At 52.0% G+C, this 6,000-nt stretch overlaps 1 protein-coding gene across 1 annotated transcript in view; it reads left to right on the top strand.

The window, feature by feature from the left end:
• The first annotated feature begins 1,201 nt into the window (after nucleotides 1-1,201).
• The window catches only part of RFX1 (regulatory factor X1), a 33,141-nt gene continuing 28,342 nt past the window's right edge, over nucleotides 1,202-6,000 (top strand). Inside the window, exon 1 of the mRNA XM_040240906.1 lies at nucleotides 1,202-1,403. The gene's annotated coding sequence lies outside the window, so the exon portion shown is untranslated. The remainder of the gene's footprint in view (nucleotides 1,404-6,000) is intronic.

Genomic DNA, 6,000 nt, shown 5'->3' with positions numbered 1-6,000 from the left:
ATTTAAAATTTTGCTATTCTGTTCACTATGGATTTATTTTTTCCCCATTAAATTTGATATTTAAAACATAACTGCAATATTGCATTAAAATATTATTCATTTTGATGGTCGAATTTTTGTACCAAAGACGCTCAACCTAATACAGACCCCGCTTCTGTCTCTTCTCCTTCCCTAGAGAAACTGAGGCACGTAGGAGTGCAGGAGTGGGGCAGGAACGGGGGAGGGATAGGAGAGCGTGTGGAGCTTGGTTGAGCAATCCGAGCTGCCCCAGAAGGGCTGGACGCTGACCTTTGCTTATCGCTCACGGTGGAAGCAGCTAATTAAGTCCCCCGCCTGTGGGAGACCTTTCGCAGGGCGGCCCGCACCTCCTGCGGGGCCGAGATAGCCGCGGTCGCCCCGGCAGCCGTAACCTTTCCCGGCCCGAGGCGGCGGGGAGGTGGGAGACAGCCGGACGAGCCTAAGCGGAAGCGGTGGCGGGGGTCGGTCTGTGACTGGGGCCCGGGATCGAACCCTGGTCTCGTGTCCCCACCTTCATCCCACCTCCGTAGGGCAATGGCGTAGGGGGGGGGGGCGGAAAAGAGCGCCCGGTGACGTCATCGAACCCGGAGCCCGGCCTCCGCCACCAACGTCACAGACAAGCAGCTCTGCGTCACCGTATTCCTCCCCTGACGTCAGCGCGCGAGACCAAGAACTGGCCCACCGGGAAAGGTAGAAGTCTGAAGGAAGAGATCTGTCCTTTCTCGCTCTTTACATTTGGTAAGGCGTTTAAAGTACGCAAGAACGGACTACCACTCCCAGGGGGCTTTGCGTGGCGCGCATGCGTATAGGTGCCAGCTAGAGAGCGCGGCAAACCTTTGGGTTAGATTGACATCCCTTTAGTCTAACCAGAAGACAGACTTTAAGGCAGCAAACCAATCCCGACCTCACAGACCCCACCCCTTTTTCTTAGCCCGATGCTTCCTTGGGGGAGTGACGGGCTCCAGGGCCTTTGAAGGCTCAATTTCCTTTGATGGACATTAACACCGGTGAATCAGAGCGCCGGGAAGTCGAGAGGGTGTTGAAAAGCGTGCCTTGGGGCCAATAGGTTAGCGGCAGGGCCTGGCGCCGTCCAATCACTTTTCCCGGTGTCGCCAATCACCCTGGACCCCGCCCCCCGAGCGTGACGTAAGTAGGGTGGGTAGCAACAGTTGCCCCGGTGAGGGAAACGGAGGCGCCATAGCCACGGTAGTCGTGGCGACCAAGCAACCCGGCAACGCGAGTCAACAACAACAACTGCCCGGCCGACCCCCACCCCCACCCCCCCGGCCCGGCCCGGGGACCCCGGCACGTTCTGTCCCCCTCCCAACATCGCCTCCGAGACCTCTGGAAAGCCCTTCCGCAGAAAGAAGTGGGAAGAAGCCGAGGTAACCCGGGCGGCCCCAGGGTGGCAGGCCGGGCCGGGGAGGGCGGCGGGGCCCAGGCGGCGGGTGTCGCTGTGGTCAGAGTCTTGGGGGAAGGGGCGGGCGGTCAAAATGGCGGCGGCGACCGTCGGGGCCGTGGGGGAGGGGGGCTGGGGCCCGGCTGGGGCGACACCACCCGCCCCCGGGCCCCGCGGCCCGGCCCCCGCGAGGGGCGGGCGTTCGCAAGCCGGCGGCGAGTGGAGGTCGACCGGCCCGGGCGGGGGGCTTTTATATGTCGGGAGGTACAAGGGGGCGGGACTTGGAGGGTTGGGCCAATGGGAGTGAGGGAGGGGTGAGGCGGGATCTAGGTGGATGGGCGGGGCCAGGCCGTAAGGTGTGGTTGGGGGCTGGCCGGTGCCCCGGGAACGGGGTGGGGCAGCTGCTCTTAGGCCTTCCTGCTCCCTGAAGCTATGGAGGCCACCTGTTCCTCGTCACTTTAGAACCTGCCAGTACTCAGTGCCTGCCATATCTAGGCCTCAGTTTTCCATCCTGTAAAGTGGGTTCAGTCATTGCCATCTCTCCTCTTTTTTTGCATTTCAGGCCTCCTAATTCCTTTCAGAAATTTCTCTAGTCTCATCCTTGAAGTTTTTACTCCTATCTACTGTTTCTGAAAGTGTTTTATAGATTAACTGTTGGTCTTGATGTCAACGTTGCTGTTCCCTCCTCAATCTACCTTTTCTTTGAGAGGAGGTGAGGGTGGAGAGTTTTTGAAGCTGTGGGCTAGGGATATGACTTTAGTCTGGATGATTTGGTTTGCAGAGAGCGAAGGCCTTGGCTGAGAGACATGATCTTGGGTGGCTGAGTTAGAAGAACCGAAACTTGATTGCTTCTCTGTGGGCAGCTCTAAGATCTCCTTCCTGTTATCCCTGGACAGGGGGCTTATTCCTGGAGATTGGGCCATTCCTAGTTTTTCTGCCTATCCTGGGCTTCCTCTCTGGGCATGGGGAGTAAATGGCTCCTGAGGAAGTTTCTGAAGCAGCTTCTCTTGGTCAGACACATGTTTTTGTGTCAATCAAGTTGGTGTCAGCTGGATCACATGTCATTGAAGAGGTACCAGCCTCCAGAGCCACGTGGGGAGGGAGCGGGGACACTGAGGTCAGAGACAAGGGGAAGTGCTCTACTTTGTTAGAGGAGAATCTGAGTGACTGCTTTGCTGGGCAACAAGATCTGCCAGCTTGAGGAAGATTTTTTAAAATAGCCAGCCAAGCCAAGTCCACTGTGCTTATTCTCCATTTTGCTTTGGAGCTTGGCATCAGCAGGGCTGACAGCAGACTGCAGCCGTTTTCTTTTAAAATCAATCAATAAACTTCAAGAAGAAATGTTCCAGGTTCTCCTAAAGCTTTCCCCCAGAAGTTTGAGATAAGGCTGGGAGAAGGGATGTCACTTCTCCAGGGACTTTTCCCAGGTCAGAACCTCTTGAAATTTAAGAAAGGGAGAGATTTAATTTTTCAGTAAAGATCTAGAAATAACCAGGTTGTCAGATCATCAGCACCTGTTAGAAACGCAAATTCTGAGGCAGAAAGCAGTGTTACTGATGATCTAGTCTCATTGACTGCTTCTTCCACTCTCTGTGACCGCCCCCCTTCCCCACCCCACCCTCCATATCTTAGGCATTTGAAAGGCCCAAGCCCAGAGCAGTTATTAGACTACAGAAGGGAATACTGGCTTTGGTTGCTTGTCTTTGAAACAATCAACTGCTCTCTAGCTGTGTGCTCCTGGGCAAGTAAGTTAACTTTTCTGGGCCTTAGTTTCCTCCCATCTAAACTAGGGGCAGTGATCATCGGTCACGACTTTAATCTCATGTTACGGTACTGTGGATCCCATAAAAGAATACATGTTGAGCATCAGATACATAGTAATTGCTCAGACTTTGTTGACTGCTACTGTTATTATGACGATTGTCACTTCCTGCTCAGCCCTTGGAATTATACCACTCGCATTTATTTTTATCATCTCAAATCGGGTGACAGCCTAGTGGGTTTAAAGCTTGACTCACTTGCTGGTCCGTGTGGGCCGACGATAGGGATCCTGGGAAGCCAGGTCCTAGAACTCAAGTTTCTAGTGGGAAGGTGTCACTCTCCTAAGATCTTTCCCCAGCCTTAGGAGAAGACCCAGAGAGAAAGTTTGTCCCTGGGCCCAGGCTCAGACTCAGCCTTCTGGGAAGCAGCTGCATAAGCTGGGGCACTGGGTGTCATGGAAAAGTGGGGACCTGGGAAAGGTGTCCCTGGAGTTAAGTGGCTCACCCTCCCCTCCTGCCACATGCTCCAGCATCTTGGGGCTGAAGACAAGGGTTGGGCCAGACAGGACTCTTCCCCACTCCTCCACCTGCCAGGGACACCACCTCCAGAGAGCAACTGCTTGGTGCACAGTCTTCCTGGCCTAAGGGGCCTGTTCTGGATTCGGAGGCATCACCTGCCCCTGTGGCACAGCTGCAGGAGGCAGTAACTTTTCCGCAAGCCTCTCTCACCAGTCGGTAGATTTCAACCGTCTTTGACACTCACTAGCAGTGTGTTGTTCCCAGTATTGTGGACACTTATTTGGCAGTGAAAGTGGAGCGGAGTCCCAGCTGTGTGCTTGTCAGTGTTCTCTTAGCTGGGAATAGAGTGATGGGCACCCTTACCTTTCTGGTTGTGGATGGAAGAAGGAAATAACCAAACAGGATACAGGGCCAGGAAAAAAATGAAACAGGAGTATGTGCTCCAGAGGGCTTGTAAAGGGGGTGCTTGAGACCTGACAAGGTGACCTATGAGCTGAGACATGAGTGATAAGGAGCCAGTAGGCGGAGATGAGGAGAGCTTGCCAGTAGATGGAAGAGCTGGGGCAAAAGTCCTGAGGCAGGGGAAGGCCTGGAGCATTTGGGAAGGAGTGATATTGTGGCTAGAACATTCAGAGTGAGAAAGGGGCCTGGAAGGGGCCAGATCCCATGAGGCCCTGTAGGTCATGGGAGGGGCTCTGGTTTTTATTTATTCTCCGTTATGGAGAACATTGGAACCTTTTCAACAGAGGAGCGACACAACAGGGTTTGTGTTTCAAAGACTCTTATAAAGGCAAGAGTGAAGCCAGGAGCCAGTGAGGAGTGGGTCCAGGCAAGAGATGATGGTAACCATCAATACTAGCATGGTATTGATAAAGATGGAGGGAAAAGCCCAGCCTTAGGATCTGTTCTGGAGGAATTATTGATAAGTCTTACAAACTAACTGGTGGGACTTCTCTGCTGGTCTAGTGGCCAAGACTGTGCTCCCAATGCAGGGGGCCCAGATTTGATCCCTGGTCAGGGAACTAGGTCCCACATGCTGTCAATCCTGTGTGCTACAACTAAGACCTGCGCAGCTAAATAAATAAATAAACGTCTAGTGGTTAGGACTCTGTGCTTTCACGGCTGGGGCCCAGGTTCAACCCCTGGCTAGGGAACTAAGATCCTGCAAGCCATGTGGTGTGGCAAACAAACAAATAAAAACACCCCCCCACACACACACCACCAAAAAAAAAAAAACCAAACTGGATATAGAGGATGAGGGAAACTCACACTGTTATATTTAATTTCCCCATTCCCAAAAAAGTTTGTTTTTGACGCCAGTCTACAGGTGAGGAAAGTGAGGTTTTCTTTCATTTCCTTAGGAGGGCCTTGTCCAAGATGTAAACCATTACAGCTAAACCTTTACCTGTTTTTTACAGCCTGTGATCTGAGAATGTTTTTATATTTTTAAGGACATTTTGTGAAATGAATAATATATCGTGATATGTGAAAATTATGTAAAATTCAAATCTCAGTGTCTAGAAATAAACTTTTATTGGTACACAGCCACGCAGCTGCTTGTTTACATATTGACTATGGCTGCTTTCACATTCCAGTGGCAGAGCTGAGTCACTAGAATAGACTTGTTCTGTCCTTGAGTCAAAAATCTTGACTTCTGGTTGGCCCTTCACAGAAATATGCCGGCCTGTGTCCTAAAGAATGGATTCAAACATTCTCCAAAAACAGGTCTTGGCTTTGAAGATAGGTGCAGCCATTGGTGCATTTTTTGGCACTTTCATTGCTAAGGAACAGATTTGCTGAGTCATGCTCAAATAGATGGGGAACACATCTCATCCTGTATAGATATTTGTGACTTATTCCTCTTCAGGGAACACCCTCCTGAACTCTGCTTAACCTAGCCTTCCACAATTGAAAAAAAAAAAAAAAAAAGGGGAGGTTCCCTGGTGAAATAATTTCCCTGGGAAATTTGGCATTCAGTATCATCCTTCCTGGAGACTACAATGACAATGCTGAGAAGGTCTCCAATAGAGAAGCTGGCTTAGCTGTTTTATCCATCTCCCCTTCCCCATTTTGAGCTCAGTTGTGTCGATGCCACCTCCCCCTGTCCTTGAGCGGAAACAAGGAGGCCTGCAGGGTTTGCACCTTGAGGGGGAGAAAGCACCAGCAAGTGCGGAGGTTTCAAAGCCCTTTTGTGGTGGGAGGGGGCCACAAGGGGCCACTCTCCTAAGGCTAGGAAAGTCCGGGCCAGGGCTCCTCAGTGCCCCCAGTACAACCTGCCCCAGAATTATCCAGGCGACTAGCTCA

Source organism: Oryx dammah, unplaced genomic scaffold (genome assembly GCF_014754425.2).
Source record: "Oryx dammah isolate SB20612 unplaced genomic scaffold, SCBI_Odam_1.1 HiC_scaffold_5, whole genome shotgun sequence".
Classification (NCBI taxonomy): Eukaryota; Metazoa; Chordata; class Mammalia; order Artiodactyla; family Bovidae; genus Oryx; species Oryx dammah.
This window is presented reverse-complemented; position numbering and strand designations above follow the sequence as displayed.